Raw genomic sequence first — 25,114 nt, 5'->3', positions numbered from 1 at the left:
TGGCAAAGTCACAAATTACAGGTACAGCCCATTGAACGCGGCACGGGAAGATGTTCCGCACCTCCCGAATAGCTATGCCTTGAGTCACAAGCCTTCCCAGCCTCGCACTCCCATTCGCCTGCACGGAACGCGAGCAAAGTACAGCGTATCTAATTAACAGTTTGGAAAGAAAGTTTAAAGCTGCCTCTGCAAAGAGACAAAACGCGTCTGCAGGAAAATCCCAAACGAGTTCCCGAGTCGGCGGAGCGCGGGCGGAGCGCGGGGTGGGCGCCGGGCCAGTGCCAGCCGCGACCCCGGGGCTGCTGACCCCGGCCGCTGCGGGTTGCGAAACTCCCAGGAAGAGCCGCCAGCCTCCCCCGGCGGGCGGAGGGAGCCCGCCGGACACCGGCGCTCCCCGGCTGCCGGTCGGGAGGAGCCAACTGCCCGCGCCTCCCCCACCTCCCCGCCCTGCACGGCGGCTGAGAAAGGCGCTCCGAGTCCAGAGCCGCCGCCCGGGAGCCCCTTAACCAAAACCATCTGGTCACGGGCAGCGCCGCAGAAAGCGCCCTCAGCCCCGGCCCTCGCCGCCTACCCCCGGCCCTGGCCTCGCAGCCGAGGAGGAGAGAAGCCGCTCTACCCATAACTCAGCAGCTCCCGAGCTGGGGGAGCCAGGGGGAAGTCTCCGCGCAATCCGCCTTCCCCCTCCCCTCCGCGCCCCATCCCGCGGAGCGCGGCGGCAGCGCTGGGGCTGCGTTACCTTCAACAGGTGCAGGCGCCGGCGGGAGGCAGCCCGCGGGCACGGACCGTCCGAGTTCCCGAGCGGGAGCGGCGGCCCCGGCAGCCCGGGGTGGGTGGCGGTGGGCTGGACAGAGGCGCTACGGCAGCCCCCGGCGGCCGCCCATGCTCCCGGCGGGCCCCGCCGCCGCCGCCGCAGCCGGAGTCAGCGCGAAGGCGGCAGCGGCTGCGGCCACCTCCGAGAGGAAGGACTGGAGCGGCGGGGAGCGAGGGAGGGGGAGGCAGAGAGACAGAGGAGAGAGAAAACGCCCCAAGAGAAATAATCATCACATGGCGGTCACGATCCGCCGCCGCCCCCCGACAGCCGGAGCCTAAGCTTGGGAGCCGGGGAAAAGCTGCGAGGAGGGGACACACCTGTAGGCGCAGCACATATCCGCTGTGAGCACAATGCGAGACAGGAAACTGAAAAAACAGCCCAGGGAAGGAGAGAGGCTCCCGTTCGTCCCTCCTTCCCTCCCTCCCTTTCTCCCTCCCTCCCTCCCTCTGTCCGTCCTCCTCCTCCTCCTCTCTCCACCCCCTGCCCCCGGTCAGGATCCGCTTGCAGCGCTGCCTCATGCAGCGAGATCCAGGCAGAGGGCTGGGAGGCGGCAGGAGCCGTACTTTCTCCCTGTTTTCCTTTCCCTGTCTCCGCTTTGTTCTGCCCGCCAGGCAGGCAGAGCCGGCTCGGCGAAGCGGGGCGGCCCGCGGGGCCGAGCGCTCCCGGAGAACCGCCGGGGGCCCGGGGCTGGGCCGGGGGGCAGCCCCAGCGCCGGGGGCACCGAGCCCGAGCCACCCGTGGGCCTTGGGGCGAGGAGCGGGGAGCGGCGGCACTGGCTGGAGCTGCCTCTGGGCAGGCTCTGCCCGCGGCCGGGGTCGCGCCCGGCCTCCGCGGCGCTCTCCAGCGGGCGGCGGTACCGCCGGGAAAGGGTCTGTACCTACGGGCCCTGGGGACCTGTCCCATCCCAGCGGTGTTCTGGGGACGCTCCTGAACATGCAGGAACAGTGTAATTCCCACCCCTTATCCTCTGAGCAGTCTCGGAGCACCGAGAGGCTCTCCCCTCTTGTACCCTCTTGTCGTTGAGGGGCCCAGAATATGCCACTGGCATCAGTTTTACTGAATTTGAAGTACTTTAGGGTTTATTGCTGTTAGGTAAATTCTCTGCAACCACAATTTCTGCAGGTTCTTTTTCTGCTCAAGCACTCTATTAGAAAGCCTGTGTGCAAATTTTTCATTCCTTCCCCCAAAAACAGATCAACAGAGCAGAGCCCACTTCCCACCTGTTGTGAGCACAGCATCGCCTTGCTATAGCACCATCATCTTCAAGTTCAAGTGTTAAATTTGTCTCAGCTATAGCTAATGTAGGGATAATCTGTTACAAGGAGGAATGTCTTAGGAGAATGGCTCAGGTAAGTTTTGGTCAGGTTGTTTAGACTTTGTAACCTTCCACCAGTGGAATGTAGACCGGCAATGTTTCAAGGAGTAATTAATTAACTGCTCTTGGCACTTTGAGTGCAGCTTCATTAAATGCTGTGTACATTGTGCTCTCTCCTAAAACAACAGGAGACAGCTGGTCCAAACGCCATGCTTCCCAAACTGGAAGTTGCTGAAAAGTTTCCTTTGCATCTCAAAACAGCAGTAAAAACCAAATAAATAAAAATCAGCTCAAAAAAACTGGGCAAGAATAAAGTTATACTTTTGGAAGAAATGTCAAAAGTGGCTTTCAGTCCCTGGCTGTGCAGAGTGCCATCACAGACTTAACAGTGGGTTGGGAGCATTCAAACATAATATAGAGTTTTGTGGGGTTTTCCCTTTGGGATTGCACAGGGGAGGCAGACTGTGCTGGCTTGATTTTGTCCGTCTGGCCCAGTTTTTGTGCTAACCTCCACCAGAAGGCCCTTGTCCTTGTTTATTGGCTTCTGTCCTGCTCTTCACCTGACCGGGCTGAGTCACCACAAGATGAGGAAAAACAGCTCTGGCATTCCTCTAGTGTTTCAGAAAGTCTGGATTCCCCTCTGGACCTCTTCACTTACTGGAAAAGAGAAGGGGAATCCTAAGAGAGAGATGGGACTTCCCTAGGAAAATTGGGTTAGTCACGTCCTGCAACCCTTGTGAGGAATCCAGTAAGGAGAAACTCACAGGCTGTTAATGGGCTTGGTAACACCTGACTTTCCAGGCTGCTTTCTCAACATCTGGGCTTCTGGCCAGTTGTACCCTAAGTTTTTGGCAGAATGCCCTGGAATTACCAGCCTGGCAGCTCTCTTTGTGCCCTGGGCTGTGAATCTCTGCCTTCCATCACACTCTGCCCCAGGGCCTTTTGCTGGGGTCTCTGTCACTCATCCCCCTACCCTGCCTGTCCAAACCTAATGATCTGCCCTCCCGACTCTGGGGAAAAGCCCACATCTGCTCCATCTGATGGCCACTGACCAGGACTGTACTTTTCACAATTTTGCTGTCTCAAGGTGGCTGTACCCAGGTTAAATCTAAGCCTTGCCCACCTCCCAGCTCACAACACAGCTCCCTCTGGCTGAAATAGTTTCCTCCAGCTCCTGCTCAGCTCCTGTTGCTCTGGCCTCATGACAACTTCTTTTTTTTTTTTTTTTTTTTTTTTTTTTTTTTAAGAAGCCTGCCTATGGATATATACAGAGCAAGAGCAATGGCAACAGTTTATTTAATTTGAAAGAGGAGCTGGTGAAGTGAAGCTGTGTTGAATCCTCATTCAGTCTGTGACAATCCCTTGCTGCACACTTGACCTTGCCAAGTGTGACAGGGATTATGAAGCTGATTTAGATCTTGAGGTGGCCACACAGCATCCCACCCCAGGATAGCTGTCTTCTCTGCTAAGTCTCCGTAAGTTGCTGTTCTGCCAGGCCCTGCTCCTGCCAGCTGGGATACAAATATGCACCACAGCACTCTGGTTACTGAATTCTGAATTCGGCACTTGGCCCACTTGCAGAGGGGAAAATTGTTCACAAGATGGTCTTCTGCACTTCCTTGTCTTGGAACCAGCACACCATCCTTCTGACCCGTGGAGAAGTGATACAGGGAGATATTCTTCAGTGAACCCAGATAAACAGCTGCACATCAAAACCTGCTATTTGTGACTGCTCTCTTATCATCATCCACCAAAAAAGAAAAAGAAAGGGTCACATCAAATCCTAAATGCAGAGACGCTTAGAAAAGAGCAACAAGTAAAGGACTGAATGATTAACAGCTTCCCAGACTCCTGGGACTCTTCACTGCAGTCATGCACATACACAGGGTGTGGCTCAGGGCAGAAAGCTTTGTTGCCTCCCTCTCCAGCATCGGGACAAAGACAGGGCTGTGTGTGACTGGAATTCTAGTCCAGATTTCAATATTCTCTTTTATTTCCTCTGTCCGCATTCCCTCTTTCTCTGCTTACTTTGTCACCCATTTGTTGTTACGTGTATCCTCCTGATTTTTTCCTCTGCCTGTTATTTTTTTTCTGCATGTTATTTTCTTTTACACTGAAGGTGACACCTGTGCCTCTTCCAGTGCCGCCAGTTCTGAATTTTGTCCAAGGCACAGCCACACACAGCATCGTTCCTACTGCTGACACCTTCAAGGCCGGAAAAAAGAATTTTCAGCTGCTATTATCAAAGCCACCTTTTCCCGTGATGAACAGCACTAATGAGGCCGGGTTTCCTGCGGTTCGGTGTCTGACTCACTCACTGCCATAGCCTGGCCCCCCTTTTCTGTCCCGCGTCCCCCCGGTGCGGGCGGCGGGCGCTGCTGCGGGCACGGAGCGCCCCCACAGCCGAGCACAGCCCCCACAGCCCAGCTCCTCCTTCATCCCTCTCCGCTGGAAAACTCATTCCAGTCTCTAGCCGCTGATGCTCACAAATCCCTAGGAACTTCATTATCTTTGAGGTTCCTACCTCTTTTATTCATTTGTTTGCAACTAGCCAGTGCGTTCTGACATTTTTATGAGGGGCTGATGGGCAGATAAACAGTCAGATGATTGATTAGCAGTCTTTAGGAAGAAAGGTTATTGCCCCGTGGTCATGGAGATAACCTGGGAGCAACCCAAACAGCTAAAAAGGAACATCAAATCCTTTATGAAGTTTTGAAAATTGGACTTTTTGTGCACAGACAGTTTTTATTGTCTGCATGCCCACGTGTCTGATCAACCTCCTTACATCCTGCTTGGGGATGTCCAACATCTCAACTCTCTTCTGAAGGGTGGGGAGGGGGAAGAAAGGGAAAAAATATTCTTCATTAAGCAGCAATTCATCAGCTATACTGGGCAACCATTAAAATTCAGCCTGCTCTAGCACTGCTGCTACTACCACCCTTTACAAGAAATTTCTATCAATAATGGGAATGCAAAAAGCACAAGAAGTAGGATACTACCTGTCTCATGGCAAAGATAAAAACAAAGCATCTGTAAGGATTTTACCTCTCCATTTGATGTCTCTGGTTTGGATAGGGCACTGAATCATCTTCTGCTAGTGACTGAAATGACCCAAATATACGTATTTATATTTTACAGTTCATAAATCACCCTGGGATCTACTTTTTCTGTATAAAAATGCCAGATAAATCTAAGGTGTTATTATTAAATTTGTGAAATGTCACTGTGTGCATCCTGATTTTCATGCCCTTTGCACCAAGCTCACATGGCAGATCAATTTGTAAACATCTGGGGTTGTTCTTTGCTTGATGGATTTCTCAGTGTCCATTTCCCAACAATCCATAAAAAAAATGTTTCTGGGTGAAATAACCTAAGGTTAACTGTAAAATTTCCTTAATTTTTTCCTTTGATGCTAGAAAATATTTGATCCACACAGAGAAAGTGGGTTTTGGTATTTCCTACCCAATCTTCACTTGATATATTTTACTGTTGTGCAAAATGCTACCCAGTCAGAATTTTTCATTTGTTTAGTTTTACATATACTTTTTACAGATATAAATTGCTGCACAAAGGTCTGAGATAAAAATCTAGCAGGCTGTGAGTACGATTTCCATGTGGAATTCCCAGAAAGCCTTATATGGATGTATGCAATACCTATACACATATGCATAACCATTACAGGTAGCAGCCCTCCCAGTCAAATCTTGATGCTCTGACATTGGCCTGATTGCACCTGGCTGTGTGTGAGCCTGCTTAAGAGATCCTTGGTTAACGTAGAGGTTCATATAGGCAATACTTACATTTTTAAAAGCTATCTTGAATTTTTTGCGGAATTTAGTTTAAAAAAATTAAGAAGAAAAAATCATAAGAATTTTTGTCATGAAGTTTAGTGGTGTTTCAAAACATGGGTAAAATGCAAATTCATATAAAATATTGACAAGAAATATTTGGCCCTGCCCTTTTTTTCCTTCTTCTTTTGTTGTTTAATTAAGCCCTTCACAAAAACACATACACACACACACCTGTGTATATATAAACCAGACAAACCAGCATGTCCAACTTTGATTAAGGCAGCAACCTAGCAAAACACTAAAGCCATTGCTCTGCCATTCATTTTAACCACAGCCAATGTATTTACTCTTGGTGGTACTCTTCAGCTGGTTGAGGAATTGACCATTTGGATCAGCTAACTGCTATACATGCTTCTATAAATATATATATAAACATACATAATAAAAAATAATATCAGCATTTTTATAAAAATAATACCATTATCTATTGATATTTGAATTTATTATAGAGATTTTATTATTCATTTATTATGGAGATGTAGGCTATGGGAAGACAATTACAAATAAGAGTTCATGATTACAGTGTTCTGTTCAAAAGTGGAAAATCAGATTTACCTCTTCTGTGCCAGAAATAATGCATCTTTTACATCAGATACTGAGATTAGTATTTTCCAAATATATATTGCAGAAATTTTATGTTTATTGAAGTGTGTCTGAACTATAGTAGTTTAGAATGAAGCTTAAATAGTAGGAGTTTAAGATGGTACAACAGCATTAAGGAAGCATTTGTCATTTTGAAATATTTAGACCTTTCAGAATTCATCAATGACACTTCAGTTAAGAAGGAAAATTAAAGTATTGACTACCACCACAGAAGCTGTATTTTACCTTTTTATTCAAAGGAAGATTTCCAAGATATGTGTATTTTAAATGACTAGTGGAGCTTCCATCATGTAATGGCAACTAATCAATAAATCATGTGCCATTGTTGTAGCTCAGCATGTCAAATAGCTGCATTTCAGTGTCCACACTTGAAGGTGTTGAACAATTTTTTTGTTGTACATTTCTAGCTCATTAGCCCTGATTCTGAGTGGTTATTTTCATGTCAATGAAATTGGTAGAAAAATCACGTCTTACCTGATTCTGCCAAAGGGAGGAGATGGAATGGGGTAATGAAGGGGAAACTTCTGTTCCTTAACACTGCCTGTCTCCCCATGTGGGTTTGCTAAAGCAGCTTTTCCTTGTGAGCAACATGGAAAATAAATACACGGCATCCTGCTAGACATACTGGACATTTTGATGCTCATGGGAGATGGTAAAAGGATGAATGTATTTGAAAGCAGTTTTTGGCATACATAAATCATGAGGTTTGTACTGAGGCCTGGGACATCGAGCTCAATGGATTTTGGTTAGATAACAGCATGAAGATGGACTAATAAACTTCCAATTACCCTACACATCTCTGTTATATTTGCCTACCAGAACTCCAGTGCAATCTTCCTCTGCCATATGAAAACTGCCCTGCATGAGTAGGTGCAATAGGTGGCCAGTATGCATCCAAATCTCTGGTTTAAGAACAGTAGCAAAAAGCTGAAAAAGCATTAACCTTTGGTATGATCTCCCATTGCCATTAATCACATTCGGAGTGCCTTTGCCACTCTGTCAGAGTATCTAAAAATGTTCTTGATGAAAATGGTTGGTTCACTTGGACTCGGGCCAGAATAAAGTGGTGTTTGTCCTCAGAGAGATGCAACAAAGAACTAGCCAAAACACAGTTGCTGTATTTTGTCTGCAGTAAACAGCTCTAGTTCATCAGGATATTGCAAAATCTCGATGTCCTTTTTGCATGAGTCTTAAAAATGCCTGTGTTTTTCATGTTTTAATTTATTAGAAGATTAAGTTATTTTCTTGTGGACAATAATTCAGGATGTAAACAGGATGTTTATCACAGGCACATCACATAACTGGAACTCATGCAATCTGAAGTGAGTTGTGAGGGTTTACATGGGTTTCTGCAAGTACAAAACACAGGTGCTCAGTTTTCCAATGGCTGTTTTATGTGAGTGTATTTATATATACATATATATGCATCAAGTCTGTGCATGTACTCCTTTCCTGCATGCAGTGTAAGAAAGCCTGGGGTTTCATTTCCAAAACAATTAATAGTTGAGGCTGAGGCTATATTTCCTTCTAGTACTTCTTGCATAAACTGTGCTCCTCTGAGAAAGCAGATTGCAAAGCCTGATATAAAACTTGTGAGAGCTGGACAAAATCCAGTCACCTCAGATCAGCTAAGGAACTGTCCTGCACAGTGGCCCAGGCTTATCAGGATTTTTGTTACCTTTTTGATAGCTCTGAATGCTTCTTTCCTCAAGAAAGCTCCTCATCCAGAGTGGTGCCTCCTCCCAAAACTTGTCACACAAAGAGTCACTATCGGATGCAGAAGACCCTCTGCAACCTGTGGTTTTTCTCCTGGGACCACATCTACTGTGTGACCTCACATGTGGAGGTTCACAGACCCAGGCAGCTGGAAAGGACCTCTGAGGTATTTAGAACCTAGCCCTGACTTGGAGCAGTACCACATACACTCAAAGGTAAATTTTGAGTTGTTTGTCCAGAGGAGGACCATGGAGTTCAGAGATCAGAGGGCTGGAGCACCTTTCCTGTGAGGAAAAGTTGAGAGTGTTGGGGTTGTCCAGCCTGGAGAAGGGTGACCTTATTGCAACCTTTCAGTACATGAAGGAGGCCTATAAGAAAGGTGGGGAGAAACATTTTAACTGGGTTTGTTACAATAGGACAAGGGGTGAGAGTTTTAAACTGAAAGAGGGTCAGTTTAGAGTAGATATAGAAGAACTTCTTAACAGTGAGGGTGTTGAAACACTGGTACAGGGTACCCAGAGGGGTGGTCAATGCCTCATGACTGGAAATACTCAAGGTCAGGCTGGACAGGTTCTCAGCAACCTGATCTAGTTGTAGATGTCCCTGCTCTCTACAGGGAGTTGGACTAGATGAGCTTTACAAGGTGCCTTCCAACCCAAAGTATTCCATAATTCTATGATTCTATGTTCGCCTAAAAATCTCCATTGACGGCGGTCAGAGCACTTTGCAGGCCATCTATCTGCCTCTTAACTGTTATTGTAATCCTAATGCCCCATCTGAATCGTCCTTACTGCGGATGAAACTCTTTCTCCCTAAGGTTAACAAGGATGTTAAAGCAGGTAGGTTGTTTTTGTCTCTTCACAAAAACCCTCTCCGTATTTGAAAATTGTGATTATACCTTCTCTAAGCCTTCATTCTTTACACTTCTCCTCTACCATTCATTCAAACTTCTCATGTAGGCTGAATTTTCTAGGTCTCTGACTATTTGCTGGGCTTGTGTAACTGGGCAGCTTCATCTCTGAAATGCAGCTCTCAACAGTGGCCCTGATCCTTCAGCTAAATCCTTGCCAGTGGTGAATACAGTGAAAAGATTGCTTCAGCTGCTCTGCAAGCTGTAGTGCTATAATATGAAACTTGGATTTCTGAGCTGGAAAGCTCAGAAAATGGTGCACTGAAATGGAGAAGAATTGCACCATGCTGGTAAAGGAGTGTGGATCCCATCAGTAGATGGGTTTGCTTATTAAGTATGCAATGCTTTTAGTGAAGGTGAAATCTGCAAGGATTAGGTGACCTATGCCAATGTTATAGTACCCTGAAGATGTTATTTACTCTTGCTAGATTTGTTTTGGTTTGCATTTAGCCTCCTTTTTTAGCTGACTGAGGAAGAAAATGATACAAAAGTAATAAAACATAATTTAAGTGAACTAGCAAATAAGTGTCCCAGAGGATAAACTTCACGGTCATTAGAGATAAGAGCCAAACACAGAGATCTAACTACACAAAAAGGTATACTCCTTTTGCATGCTGGAGTTAACCAAGTCCTGCATAGCTGCCCAATGCCCAAACTAAAATGCCATGAATGCAACCCCAACCCGATGATGTGACTCCTGGGGCAGCCATCTCTCACCTGACAGCTCAAAGCCTGAGCAGGGGGATTCAGTCTGGAGACTTCTTCTAGAGGCACACTAAAGCAGCAACTGGAGCTTGTAGCTGGGAACTCCTGTCTCCCAAGTATTCACTCCAGCTACATTTCTGCTGCCTTTGGCACCTCTCCCAAGCAGTTCTCTCAGCGTGGTGATACATGGAAGTAAGGAAATGAATGCTGAAAGTGGCAAATGATGATTAATGAACACCCAGTCCCTGTGTTTTGCTGTCCTTCCCCTTGTAACCTGTCCTTGATAATTAATTTCTTCAAGAGGGGTTTCACATTATAACTAGGCTGGTTTAAGGTTCTCTTCAATGATTGATGGCTCCCATCCCCTTCCCTGATTCTGGCCATATAATTCCCCAGCCTCTTGGTCCGGTTTGGTACATATGTGACTCAATAAAATAAGCCTCTTTTGGGAGCAAACAATCAGAAAACAACAAGAAAAAGAGATCTATATTTTCTGCTTCCAGAATACCTGATGGTATTGCTCCCTGAGCTGGTTTACCACCTTGCCAGGATAGTGCTAACAGTGGCTTATTGGAATGGGATTGGAATAGGATGAGAGAATGGAACATGCAGGCAGCAGACCATTAGATCAACTTCTGGGTAAGCCTCAACATCCCTTTTTGCTATTAGAGGGGAAAAAAGTCTTGGGAAGCCATCACTAGATTCTTCATTTGTGTTTTCTCTTCTGAAATCTGTGGTTTTGACAATACTCGACTTTCAGCTTCTACCTCCCACTGAAGTTGCAGCTGTCTGTACTTGAAGTAGGTGGGATGCTTAAGAATGAGATTGCTACAAAGAGACAATGCAGTTTCTTTGATCATCTGTTTTTCTATTTTTCTGTAAGATTCCACTCCCTGGCCCAGCCTCAGAGCAGAACTCAATAAGGCAGTAGGAACATTCACATATTAAACTTTCTGCACACCAGTTAGCATGGGGCATGAGAGTGCTGGGAGTGTGAACTCCTGCTGCCACCTGCCTCTCCTGCCTCCAAAAGGATGGAGGCAGCAGGAGGGGCAGCACAAGCCAGAAATCAAGCAACATGAGAAATGGCTGGACAATTGCAACTGACAAGCAAGAGACTTTAAGAGGCAAAATTTAAAGCCTCATTTCAGTTTTCCTTGTTAGGATGCTGTTAGGCCTCCTACAACAACAAGAAGTCTGATATAATCTAAGCAATATTGTATGGCTGAGAGCTGAATGAGGCTCTATCAGATATTAGAATCTCTCTCTAATGTTTTGCTTCTGATACCCAGGAAATTTTGTTCTGCACTTGGAACAGAAGAGAAATCATCATTTGAATAAAACAAAGAAAAACAACCAAACATTTGGCAAATACATTATTTTAATTGTAAATGTGGTAACTATTTGGAAATGTTGATGTTTTTTGGCAAGCACAGTGCACACATGTATGTTATTAGTCACCCAACACATTAGATTTGTGATAAATATACTTCTTAAAATAGATTTGCTCAGTATCTAGAATTTTTGTCTTCTTTATTCAATGAGTCTCCAAAACTGTAGCAGATGGATAGGGGAAAAACATTTTTGACCTCAGAACAGAATAGTTTGATGGAATTGCAACAGACAGATGACTTCTTTGTGTTAACAGCATCTTATTCAAAATGGTTACTGCCATGGATCATAGTGCTGTATTACAGGCTTATGATAAGTATTACTGTAGAACACACTTAAATCTAGTTTGGCAAAGAAGGATAGAAAAAAATAACTTCATTCACTATGTCTATTCCTCGATTCTTTAGTAGTTTTTGTAGTTTGAAAAACATTCTTATTTTTGCCATGTTTTCCTGAGAAAATAAGACTTATGAACTGATGGTCTGGATTTTTATCTCTTCCCTCATAACAAAATTGGAACCATGTCCTAGTCTGAGGTTTTTTAAATATCCAGGAAACTTTATTTAGAAAATGTATAGAGGTAAAAGTAGCCAAATTGGTGTCATAAAGGAAAAATGTGATGTCAGTGAGGTTGGTAAGTATGAAGGAAACAGAAGAGAGATTTAGCTGTGCTTCAGGTATGGGAAAGGCTTCACATGGTTGCTGTCATGGTTTTAGCCAGTGAAAGAAAAAAGGATTAGCTGCAGAGATGACTGGTTTTGATAATTTTGTGTCAAAATACGGTTGTGTGCATCACACGAAGTGAAGGAGAGGTTTTGCTTCATTTTTAGTTGCTTTGAGTATTCTCAACAGCAACGGCCTACAACCACAATCTTGTTTCTCTCTGAATGTTTGAGGTATGTGACCCACTGAGAACTTCTGCAGCCTTGGTCCCGTGGGGTGCCTGGTAGAGGAGTCTTGCCCTCAGGTCTTGCTCTCACGACCACCTTTGCAGCAGGATAGCTCAAATGGGAGTATTTTCATAGGTTTAAAAGGAAGCTCGTGTGTAGTCATGGGCAGGGTCAGTTCCCATGAGCTCGGTGTTTCTATCACCTAATGGAGCAGCTCTCTTAACTCAGGTGAGGCTGACACTGGTGCCTTACAGTGGGTTTAATTCTCACTGACAGACAGTGTTAGCAGCTAATCGTTCATATTGCTTCTTTGTTTTCCTGTGGTGCCTTGCCTGGTTCTGAATACCTTTAAAGTGGTGCATGACTGCAATTTCATGTGAAAGCAGAATTATTGTCTTTTCAAAACATGTGCTGCAGGAGTCCAAGAGAGAAAACAAAATGAAAGATCTTTTTAGGTGTGAAAAACATAACAATCTGTGCTAACAGCTGATTTCAGCAGCCTCTTCTGTCACGCTCCCGTGGCTGGGAAAAGTTCTTTCTTTCCTCAAAGAAAATTGCCCCCCTAACATTACTCTGAGGCAAGATGAGGAGAGTGAAGAGGAAATCAGTGTTTCTTCTCATTTGGTATCTTTGTTCTACTCAAAGACTCAGCAGACAACGAAAGCAGTTGTGCCCCTTTTGGCTGCTTTCTTTGTGTATTAGGCACAGGGAAGTGGCAGTCTGCTGCAAAGGAAGGGCCCTTTTCACCAGAAATCATGAAAATTCCCTTATCCTGCCCCCCAAGAAGCAAGCAAGGAAACAGCATCAGGAGATAGCACTGTGTGTTGGCAGTGGAGGGGAACAGCCTCAGAACAATTGATGTGAAAGCCTTCAGCTGAAATCAGCATGTGGCCCACGAAGCTGGCCAGCCTGCCTGCCCGCCCGTAGCTGCACTAAAGTATTTACACCTTGGACAAAGTAAGAGGAGTGCTAAAAAAACCAGGAGAGAATCATTAGGCTGTGTTTATTAACAACACAGTGCTTTATCTTCAAAGTGTTGTGCACAATTAATCAATATATTCAGCAAGCGGAGTAAATGGATAGCATCCATTATCACCCAGTCACTATCTTACAAACAGATTTAAAGTGATGAGAAGAAGATGCACTTGAAACCTTGTGAAGGAACATTTTTAATCTTCTGTTTGAACTGGTGCAACACTTTTTTAAACTACTTTGTACTACCTTGTCCTTTCAATCCCAGTCTCATCAGGCAAGCGTTGCCCACAGGGCTGAAAGGGCATTTCAGTGTTCTCTCTTACTGCTTTGCTATCTGCCCGTTAAGAGCTAGAATGAAATCTGTTCACTTCATAGAAAGATGTGATTACTCTCAGAGGATAGTTACCACTTTCAGTGATTTTAGCAGCAGTAGTCCTGAACCAATATTTTTTGTGAGCATCCTCACCAAGTGTGCATCTTCGCTGTGGATACAGGAAAGCTGGACTGGAGTTGTGCTTGGTTTGGGCCTAAAACATGTTGCCTTCTCCAGGTTCTGAGAGAGTGGGTATTCAATGGCATTTGTATCGGTCTCCAAGTCCTGGGCTGAATTCACTCTACTGGCAGCAGCAAAACAAAACTACAACCAGTCCTCCAAGGCAGGCAGATCCCAGTTAATATCTGACTAGCTACAGAAACTGTATATAATCAGACACTCTTACACGCTTTCACACAATAGTACATAGGGTGTAGAGCATAACTCTTGAGAAGGGCAGCTGAGGGAGCTGAGGTTGTTTATCTTGGAGAAAAGAAGACTCAAGGGAGACATTATCATACTCTGCAACTACCTGAAAGAGGTTGTGCTGAAGTGGGGGTCGGTCTCTTTTCCTAAGTAACAAGTGACAGGATTGCCTCAAGTTACACCAGAGGAGAATTAAGTTGAATATTAGAGAAAACTTCTTCACAGAAAGAGTTGCCAAGCATTGGAACAGGCTGCCCAGGGAAGTGGTGGAATCACCATTAAGGTCTTCATAAGAAGCTTGGATGTGGAGCTTAGTGACATGGTTTAGTGGTGGACATGGAAACGCTGGTTTAAAGGTTGGACTTGATCTTAGTAGTATTTTCCAACCTAAATGATTCTCTGATTCTATAGGCTAGAAGATGAACTCAAGCCCAGAAAGAGAATTTAGATGATGGAGAGCTCTTCTGAGATAAAACAATACAGCAGTGATGTTAATTTTCTGGGTATTGTCATTTAGTGAATAACAATCCTTTTCAAAGTTATCTTGTAGTTCACTGGACAAACTCACTTCACTGTGGATGCACAAGTACCAGTTCCAAGAAGTTCTGTCAATCTTTTCATTGAAGTTTCCCCCCCGTACTTTCCCTCCTGCCATCCCTCTTTTTTTCCTGAAAGAATACATTGCACAATGACAGCCAGAGGACAAATCTGTGAAACTCCAGGTCAACAAGAAGGCCTCATTTCTACTAGATTTGTTTGGAACCTTTCGTTTTTTTGGTGTTTTTTCTGAAAAGTACCTTCTCATGCTGCTTGCTTCTGTAGAGTCTTTGTAATTTTAGGCCTTTTGAAATTAGTCTGAGCAATCCTTCAGGTTTTTTTAGTGCTTTTAAAATAATATCTACTCATTATTAATGCCACTAGCTTCAGTAAAAATGGAGCTTGTGCAGCAGTTCCAAAATATTTCCTTCTATTTCTATTCTGGTTAGTTTAATGCTTGAGAGATTATTTGTTCAGATAGGCTTTTATTTGTTTCAGATAGGATAGCCTGAAAGAAAAACTCTGAGATTAGCTTACGTTGTTATTAAACTATCAGGGCTTCATGTATTACAATATAAATATTGTGAATCAAAATCCAAAGAACTGAGGAAATTAAAAAATAAAAATAAAAATATCTTTGATGGTACACACTTTAGTCCAATTTGTACCAAACAGTGATCTGCCCATGCAGAGACCTCAACAGGCTAAATTTCAGGTCCAAGCTGTGCCACAGATTCCTGTGCTGCCTTAGATCACCATTAGCAACTGCATTCTTTTAAACAGTTGCTCATGTGCATCGTTTCTGTCTTTGTGTGCCCTAATGAGAATGTAGCAGTCAGTCCAGGACTGCTCCATAGGCTTTGGTGCTTCAACTGCTTAGCTGCCATGGGCTACACCAGGCACCCAGCCTGCTGGAAGTGAGATCAGCTCTCTCTTTTTTGCACCCATTCATGATGACATTCATGAGTTGTATGTGTACAGTCGCTGGGTTAACATGATTGTGCCAGCTGTTATATTTTACATTTCTTTCTAAACGTAGTTAACTATCCCAAAGCCATTACATTCAAATGCCAAAGCATTACTTTAGAAGTTAAAAACATGTATGGGCTACAATACTTTGCTTTTCATTTTAGAGCTGTGATTTTCTCAAAAACTCCACTGTAGTTTTAGAAATTTATGGTAACCTACAATATTTCACGTACCCAGAGTCATCATCCCTTTGCAGACCAGGAGAAAAAGTTCAAACAGTTTGATTGCAGCTATTGATTCTACAGATCATGCGAGGACAATCACAGCACTTCTGTTATTAAATTGCTCTGCAGCCCAAACACATATTAAGGGGCCAACTGCTGTGTCTAAAACATACAAAACTCTCGAATTATCACATTCAGCCTTACTTGGTAGTTTGGACACTACTAAAGATCTTGGTGAAAGAGAACAGATGCAGGGCACTGTCTGTCCTCTCCACTCTTGCACAGTCTCATATGGCTGGAGGTGCCAGCTCAGGTGGTTTTGAGCAGGGAGATCTATTGCAGCCTGCTCAGAGACACCCTGGCAGGAAAGTGGTACAGGCTGCCCAGCTGGGGTCTGGGGGAGAATGGTTGTTAATATGGCAAAGTGCTTAAGACCTCACACAGATTAAAAAAAAAGGTGTAAAGGACACATAGTGAGAACTTAGCAGGACTGTTGCCAGACTGCTTTGGCTCTTGCTTGTGGAATCATCTTAGCTGTGTTGCTGAAATGTAAAGGTGTTGAACTGAAATGCCACTTCATCTGCATAGGCACATGCTCTCCTGTGATGCACAGCAATTCTCCTGGATGCCCCTTCTTTCCTGCTGGTGGCAAACTGCCTTCTCATGACAGGGAAGCCAAGATGCTCTGCAAGCAACATGAGCAGTACTATTAAAAATTATAGAAATTATAATTAGCCTTTGTCCTGCTAGGATCCAGTCAAGGCTGTCACAGCGAGGAAGGATGGAAATGCTATTGGCTCACTTGTCTTTACTCATTGCTTTGCTCTGCTCTACATGTGCTCACCAACATGGGTTGCTGGACTTCCATGACCACAGTGCATTTTCACTGTTGTGCATTCCTACCATTGCACAGTATCATAATTTCTTCTTCCCTAGAAATCTGGAAGATCCAATGTTCCCACCTGACTTCAAACTGGGCTGTGATGGGCAAAAGCTGTGTGCAAATAAAAATATCATAGCTGATAGCAAGAGGAAAACCTATGCCTGTGGCCAATGAAGTTAATGGAGCTGGGTTTTCCCATCAGGTGCTGGACTTTACAGCAAAATCAAAATTTACAGGTGTGACACAGTGCATATTTAAGAGGAATGTTTCAGTTCTAGGAAATATCCAAGGAGACAAGAGACTGATCCTGATCTTGCATTTAAATTAAACAATAATCAAATGGGGAAAATGGCCTTTTGGTGAAGTGAGAAGGAAGGGACAGAAAAAATGGGTAAAATGCTTGTGGGCAGCAGTGGGAAAACCAGAGACTGCAACATGAAAAGATTATATCTGGCTTACAGTATCTGCTGGTACAAAGCCACTGTTTTTTCCAAGTTGATTTGAGCTGCCTGCTGAATATCTTTACTCTGATCCAGACATTTGCATTCTGTGGCTTCAGTGTTTTTGACCTAGCACTTAGGATACCAGAAAGCGGGCTTGTGAGTGAACAAGGCTCTCAAACAGGCAGTTAAACAGCACATGATTGCAGCTCCAATTGTTTTGTAGTGTGACTTGCAGTTGCTTTTTCACTTAATATTCCTTCAGGCAAACAGGCTTTTTAATTCCTGTGCATTTCACAGGAAGATTTGCAGATCTGCCTTTAATGTTTTGCTTCATCTGATTGTTGTTGAGAAATACCAGGGGCTTGAACTTGAATTCTCTGCCTAGAGACATTTTTGTTTGCTTAACAGCCCATACAGTGAAATCTGGAACAAAACTTTCTGCATCTCCACATGGTACTTCCTTTGTCCCTTTAAAGTTAATGTTGTAGTGTTCAATTATATGTGCATTATGCAGTAAATGATTTGTCCTTCCACAGTGTTCTTCATTAGTGTGGAATTTTTGGACTAAGACTCTTTTAGGGTTAAATTTTAGACTTGGTTTTTAGAAAGCCACATCAGTCATGATCTAATTGCACGATTTCAGCAGAGCTGACATTTAAAGTATGTGATAATTCTACCACTTCAGACAACCACTATTTCAAGGACTATCTCCTAGAAACTAAATTAAGGATCATCTAGATTGAAGTGAGAAGTGCTGAAGCATTGTTTGATTAAAAAAATTACATAAATTATTCTACAGGGAAAATAATTGTGATTTGTTTATGCAGATATTTGAGATGCACTGGCACTGAAAATATACAGGTGGCCAGTCCATCAGAAAGTTCTCACCAGAATTTCAAGTCCTCTTTGTTCTGTTGACACAAATTTATTGGTAAGAAGACAACCACACTTGGTTTTGAAGCCTAAAAGTGCATACTGGGAAAAATGGCCCATGGATTAATCATAATAAATGTCACTCCCAAAAGACAGTCAGCTTCAAAATCAATCTGTCAATCCCACCCATGTACTTGTGGTTAATAGACTCTTTGTATTAAAAGTAACCTTTCCCAGTCAAATGTTGCAAGCAGATGTGCTGTGGGGTCTCTGCATGGAAAATATCCTGCAAGGGGATTGTGTGGAACGACTGGGCAAACAAAGCAGAGCAGGCAGCGGCTGCTCCCTTGCTCCTTCAAAGATTAGCATTGATAACAATGAAGTGAAATAAAATAACATAATTGAAAACAGCACATCTCTTGTGTTGGTTTTCAGCCAAGTCATATGTCAGTTTGTGCAGATCTCTGCCTCCCAATGGCATTGCCCTCACTCTGCCTCTGAAAAAAGCAGTACCCATGTCTGTTTACTGCCTGCTTAGCTGGAAGAAGGAAAAGATGAACCAGTTAGGTGCTGGCACAAGGTATTGACATAAATCTATTTGTTTCTCTTTTATAGGAAACCGTTAGGAACGTGCTTATTTTGATTGTAAAAACAACCTTTTTTTATATTCCTATTTCTTACATGGCTTCATAGAATTATGATACATTTTACATATCCTGGCATTGTCCTTGCTTGTGGAGCTTGAAATGTAAAAAGAAAGTAAGTCAAAGCAAATAAACACAAGGTAAAGTAGAGGACAGAAGCACAAGAAAGAGAAGAAAAGAGAATTGTTTTTTGTCAGGATGAAATTCAGAGTGATTTTGAAAACAACCCACATGATGAAGACAGGATAATTATTCAATTGCTGGGACCCATATAGACTGGAAAAACCATAAAGCAAAATGATTAGGAAGAGCAGAGAAATCAGGTGGAATGGAAAATGAAAACAACTGTAGGCAGTTTTCAAATGTATTTAGTTTTAAGGACTGTTTCATCCAACAGAACTTAGTATTTAGGCTGTGGAGGAAAGAGGTTAACACTGATCTGATGGTGTTAAGGGCTGGTCATGGCACAAGTAACCTTCCAAAGTTAACCACTGGACACAAACAGCAGAATGAAGCAAGTTCTGAAGCTATGTGGGCCATTTGGGGAAGTGCTGGCTGGCTGCACTGTGAGGCCAGACTGCAGTGCCTGCCCACTTGGCCTCAGCCACTGTGGCTGTGGACATACTGCATTTTCCTCTTGTGCCTCAGTTTCCCAGCTGCTTCCTTAACCCAGTGTCACTGTGGAAAACATTACAGTAGAGGAGTACAAATACCATAGAATCATCATAGAATCACCAAGGCTGCAAGAGGCCTTGAGAGCATCCACACCAACTATCAACCAGCACTACCACTAACCAACCCAGCACCAGCACAACCATCAACCACTAAACCATCACCCAGCACCACATCTAGATGCCTCTTAAACACTTTCAGGGATGGTGGCTCCATCACCTCCCTAAGCAGCCTATTCCAGTGCAAGACCACCCTAACAGTGAAAACATTTTTTCTGTTATCCATTCTGAATCTCCCCTGTCTCAGCTTAAAGCCTGGTGCTTTGGTCCTCTCACTGCAAGCCCCGTAGGAGAGACTGGTCCCCACCTCACCACAGCCTCCTGTCAGATGTTGTGGAAAGCGATGAGCTCCTCCCTGAGCCTCCTTGAGACTGAACAAACCCAGCTCCCTAAGCTGCTCCTCTTAAAATGTGTTTCTAGACCTTTCATGAGAATTGTGACCCTTCACTGGACACACTCCAGCACCTCAATGTCCTTTGTAAACTGAGGGCCCAGAACTGGGCACAACACTTGACGTGAGGCCTCACTGGTGCTGAGTACAGGGGATAATCACTTCTCTAGTCCTGCTGGCCACACCACTCTTGATAAGGGCCAGGGTGTCATTGGCCTTCTTGGCTACCTGGGCACATGCTGACTCATGCTGAGCTGGCTGTCAGCCAGCATCCCCAAGTGCCTTTCTACAGAATGGCTCTCAGGTCACTCCTCCCCAGCCTGTAGCACTGGATGTGGTTTCTGCAACTCAAGCGCTGCATCCAGCCCTCCACCTTACTGAACCTCATGTGTTTGTCTTTGGCCCATTGATTGAGTCTGTCCAGGTCTCTCTGTAGAGTCTTCCTACCCTTGAGCAGATCAACACTTCCACCCAACTTAGAGTCATCTTCAAATTTACTGAGGCTGCACTCAATATCCCCATCCAGATCACCAGTGGGGATGTTAAACAGGACTGGTCCCAAGTATCCACATGAGCAGATACATTCATGCCTGAGACTCACATAATCAGACACTGCACAAGAGCAGATGGGATGTATTCTGGTGTGTAATCCCATATTCTGTGATGCTGGATCTGCACAGCAGAGTTGCTAGCAGGTAGGTTTATTGGCAGAGTCACAAGGTTGCAGCCTAGCTTTGCTGCACCTCTCTCTAATAGTCTCTGTTTAATTTGATGGTAGTTTCTTACTGCTAATTACATCCAGCTTAAAAAACAGAATTATATTTTCACAAGCATTGAGGAAAGCAAGGACTCTGAGCACCTGTATTGCTTGTTCAGTAAGAGGTAGAAGCTATGGGGAGCACTGTCATGTAGGAGTCCTCGTAGGTCTGGTTTGGATCACTTTAAAAACTCTGTCTGTCTCCTTTTTGGACATTTCATTTTATGTGTGCATAAATTGAACACTGTAGACTTTCATTGCAGAGCAGGGTGGAAAAAGTTTCTTTAAAGAAGGAGAAGCTGAAGCTGCACACTAGCTTGGTTTTATTGTAGCTTTTCACACAGCCTCACACAACATTCTCATAAGCAAACTCAAGAAATACAGTAAGTTCAGCTGAACTACAAGATGAATACAAAATGGCTGAAAAATTCTGCTTAGAGCAATTTAAAATTTTATAGAATGCTGGGAAATGCAGAACATTTATCACCCTGGAAAGACTGTTATGCAGCCACAGCTTTATTAATCAATAACCTTATGTTAGAAGTAAGGGAATGATTAGACAAGATGCAGTTCCATTATTTATGGGGAACTAAGCAACTAATGGACAAAATAGGGGGAAGACTGAAATATTCAGTGCTTTTCTTTGTCTCCATAGCTGAAAAAAATCTAGCTGTGACCACAAATTATTCATGAAAAAAAAAAGTTAGGGACAGTGAAGAGAGAAAGAAAGGATTAAAATATATTTATAAGGTTAAAGATATCAAACTAAATTATTAATAATTTCAGGCCCCCAAGCCTGTAAGAAAGAGCTAATATGCATTTATCTACACTTGCATAATGTCAAATCAATCAGACTTCCTTTCTTGACAGGCTAACCAGCTTAGAGGATAAGAGGAAAGAGTCGAATCAGTATATTATATCTTGATTTTAGAATAAGTTTTGATAGAGAATCATGTGGCTGACAGTCCAGGGAAAGAGGATTCAGATGGACTTACACAGAAGGTTAAAAAGCTGCATTCAGAGAATTTATTAGTGGTTTCTTCTCAAACCAGGAGGCAAGAATGGTTCTATTCCTCTGTTGGTTTCAACAGCAGTGAAAGGTAAGGTAGAGAGAAAACCTATATAGATGCAAACATTACATAGGCTGTGAAAGACAAGATCAAAATTCAGGATGACTTTGGTAAGAAGTAGAAGTGGTTTACAATGGTAAAAGAAAGTTCAGTGATAAGTAGGACAAACTGGTATGCTTAGGTGACAAAAATTAGTTGACAAACACATGGCAGCAAGAGGCATCATGATTGACAAGGGGACAATTGCAAAAAGATATTGATGCTATTGTGTTTTTTTCTTGGACATCAGGAGGCCTTATCTGAGGGAACATGTTCAGCTTGTGTCCTGCATTTTAAATGAAAATAACTGAAGAAAGTTCAGAGAGGAGCTAAAAAAATGCTTAGTTTAGAAAAATTTTTAAGGCTATAACTCTGAAAGAACTTCTGTCTGGTACTGACAAGATTTTAAGTGCTAAGATTATATGCTAAGAGTCTGATGATATATTGATGCCAGGAGATCATCACACAAACAAAAGAGCAATAAGAACTTTTAGATTTTTGCTGAGCACAAGGCAAGTACTAGCCTCTTTTCTTTTTTGTCAGAAAGACTCAGTTATATAGCAAGGATTGGTTTTTTATTTGCAGTCTTATTTTTTGTTACAGAAGTTACAGAATATTCTGTGTTGGAAGGGACCCCAAAGGATCATTAAGTCCAACTCTGTAGTGAATGGCCAATATGAGGATTGAATCTACAGCCCTGGCCTTATTAGAATCATGCTCTCAGCAGACCACAACTGGTTATGGGCAGGTTGTAGATTTGGTGTTGTTAAGCAATTAAAGAGTTCATGTTTAGTGTTAAATGTTCAAATTACTGTTAATCCTGCACCAGTGTAAGGGAACAGACTGGAGACAGGCATGCCTGGAGTGTGATGAACACCTGAATCACCTCAATCTGTCTCTTCACATAAAGTAGGGGGGCAGTATTATGCAGTGCACAGGTTCCAATTTAGCTCCTCCAGAGTTAAGTGCGAAGATATTTTTAGGCATTTGACTCTAGCTCATCAAGATCTTTGCATTGCTATTGCTCTCTTATGCCCAGTTTATCATACTCCCAATTTCCCATTGGTGAGGATCATTTGGCACAGCCTCATCAGCCTTTGTGCAGATCTGCTGTGGGCATGGTGCTGACTGCCTTTTTCTCTAAAGCAAAGGCAGCTGCAGGAGCTGTTTTTATCTGCAATATCTTCTTCTCAGATATATCACCGGGGAAGATATTCCAGGTCAAAAGTAAGAGGCTTTGATTAGTAGTATTATTTAGGATTTTTTGCTATTTACTTGTCTTTTGCATGCTTCAACAACCTTCATTTTTGGGCACAGAGAAGGATCCTTGTATGTGTGAGTTTCTGACATAAGTACACTGCCAAGAGTGTAACAAAAAATCCTTCTCTTTATTTGTCAGCTTGGGTCACTAGAGCCTTTACAAGAGCTTTTTCTTTACCAAAGACTTCGTCTGACTGTATGGGAAGATACCAGTACATTTCTAATATCTAGTAGAATGTCATAATATTCTGTCTTTGCTTTGTGTTTGCTTGGTGTCCGGTGCAGCCTTGGGTTAACACAGTGTTTTGAGTGTGTGAGAAAGCAAGCAGAGTAACAAAAGGCGGTGACGGATCTCTGGTAGATCAGTCACCAGTTTGTCACCCAGATATGGGTGATATTGGTGCCCCAGGTGCTTTGAGCCCTCCTCCCCGCGCTCCCTCGGGAGCCTCTCAGAGCCGCAGCGCCCCCGGCAGTGCCGCCTGCCACCCCCGATGCCCGCAGGCTCAGCAGCCCCGCAGGATGCCGGCACAGCAACTTTGGCGAGGTTTCTCGGACTGTTTTTACTCAGAGGGGGGTCCCCGTGAGATTCCAACACACCAGGAGCCCCCGGGAGCGCTCGTTCATTGTCACCAGAGGGCAAATGTGGCACCTCTTCAGTCCTCTCGGTGTGGAGCACCCCTGCCAGGTGACTTCTGCCCAAAATCAACTTCTCTGTGCTCTCTCAAGTAGGAGCTGGTTTGTTTCAGATGGTGATTACATTTCAGTGGGAGAGCACTTAAGCTAATTGCTCGGCATTGTTCGCTCTGTGCCAACATTCCTCTGAAGCTTTAGTTCAAAGGCTTGTGTTGCAATCAAAATACGTTGCTGTTTGACATAGATACACCCGGAGTTCATCAGCGGAAAGAGAATGACTGCATTGTGTGGACAGTGTGAACAGATATTGTCAAGGGAGCAGGTGAAATCTGAGGGTGAGATTTCCTGTCTGGGTTCCTGAGGAGGAGTAACCGAGAAACCCTTTTCCTCCAGCTGGTGCTGTACCAAAACACCATCCACAATCTACCTCCTCATCAGCAAAATTTACTTTATTGCTCAATTTCACATCTTGATAAAAGCAGTGGAGATACTTATATCCAGTTCACTTGTTCAGCTTGAAAAGCCACACAGAAGAGTGAGGCTGTTTCATTTGACAGAATTCACACTGCACTATAAAAAGCAAAGTATCTGCAAAACCGGGTCATTTTGCTATTTACAACACATGCTGTGGCTTTTTGCTGTGAAATATTTTGACACCTATCAGCAAAGGTTAGTGCAGACAATTTCTTGGGAAAATGTGTAAGGAGTATGAAATTCACAGACTACATACTGAGCTAGTATGGATGGAATAGTGACTTTCTAGAAAGACCATAGTCCATGAATCTTTGTAGAGAAAACAACGAGAAAATAGTTTTAAAGTGTGTGTTTTTCTGATTTTCCCTCCTGTATTGAAATACATATTACATATTGTGGTGGACTTTTTTTTTAAAAAAAATAGCTTTTCTGTGGACCTTGCCTCATAAGTGTATTTGGTAATATGTACATTTGTATGTGTGTATTTTAACACAGATGTTTCAGCATTTAGCATGTCTTTGGCGACCACCTCTTCCACCCAGGTAAAATCTGAAGTGCTTTCCAAAGCTTGAAATGGAGTGGGGAGCCTTTTTGCTGGCATGTGTAATTGCTTTGCCCATTTTTACAGGGAAGCTGTTTAGCATGTAGCTGTGCTGCATAGTAGTTTAGAACAGTACAGCCAAAGGAAATTATGGTAGGAGTTTTTAGCAGACAGGCTGTAATTATTCAGTTTGGAATTTGACCAGAATGAAATAGAAGCTTACCTACCAATAAACATACCTTAAGCACCACGTTTTTGAAGTTTTTAAACAAAGAAGGCTGCTTGAATGGTGTAAGTGTGAGATGGGAGTCAGAAAATCCATGCTGCTATGGCATACATTTAAGACCTATACTGGGAATTTTCTAAGCTCTTCCTCACCCTTTTTTTTTGTATTTTTTTCCCATCAGAAAGCAACTATAGAGTGGGGCTTTACTTGTTCTCTTCATTTTTACCCTGTATTACCTTGGAAATAATGATGAGGTTGGCAGGAGTACCTTTTAGCATTTTTTGTTTGGTGCTTACTGAGTTCTCTGTGACTCCAGAGTGGCCTTGCCTCTACTAATTTATATCTGTGGCAAGGACAATTGTGTGAGTGTTTGTCTGGAGTGACTCCACCCTGTGGAATTGTCTATAATTTCAGCAATTATTTCATTTTCAAAGTCGGATTGACATTACTATTTTGTTTCCACGGAGTATTTTCCCATGGCAGGCTATCCTATGGTGGCTGTGGGCTGCTCT

The 25,114-nt window shown here is 43.6% G+C and overlaps 1 protein-coding gene across 7 annotated transcripts in view; it reads right to left on the bottom strand.

Annotated features, from left to right (window-relative positions):
* Positions 1–1,202, bottom strand: part of PLXNB2 (plexin B2) — a 252,410-nt gene extending 251,208 nt beyond the window's left edge. For 3 of the 7 annotated variants that reach the window (XM_063396798.1, XM_063396797.1, XM_063396800.1), the window contains exon 1: positions 737–1,118. The gene's annotated coding sequence lies outside the window, so the exon portion shown is untranslated. The other 4 variants (XM_063396802.1, XM_063396801.1, XM_063396799.1 and 1 more) reach the window with 2 other exon arrangements.
* Between the last annotated feature and the right edge of the window lie 23,912 nt (positions 1,203–25,114).

This window comes from Prinia subflava, chromosome 4 (assembly GCF_021018805.1).
Source record: "Prinia subflava isolate CZ2003 ecotype Zambia chromosome 4, Cam_Psub_1.2, whole genome shotgun sequence".
Taxonomy (NCBI): domain Eukaryota; kingdom Metazoa; phylum Chordata; class Aves; order Passeriformes; family Cisticolidae; genus Prinia; species Prinia subflava.
Note: the sequence above shows the minus strand (reverse complement) of the source record. Positions and strands in the feature narration are given on the sequence as shown.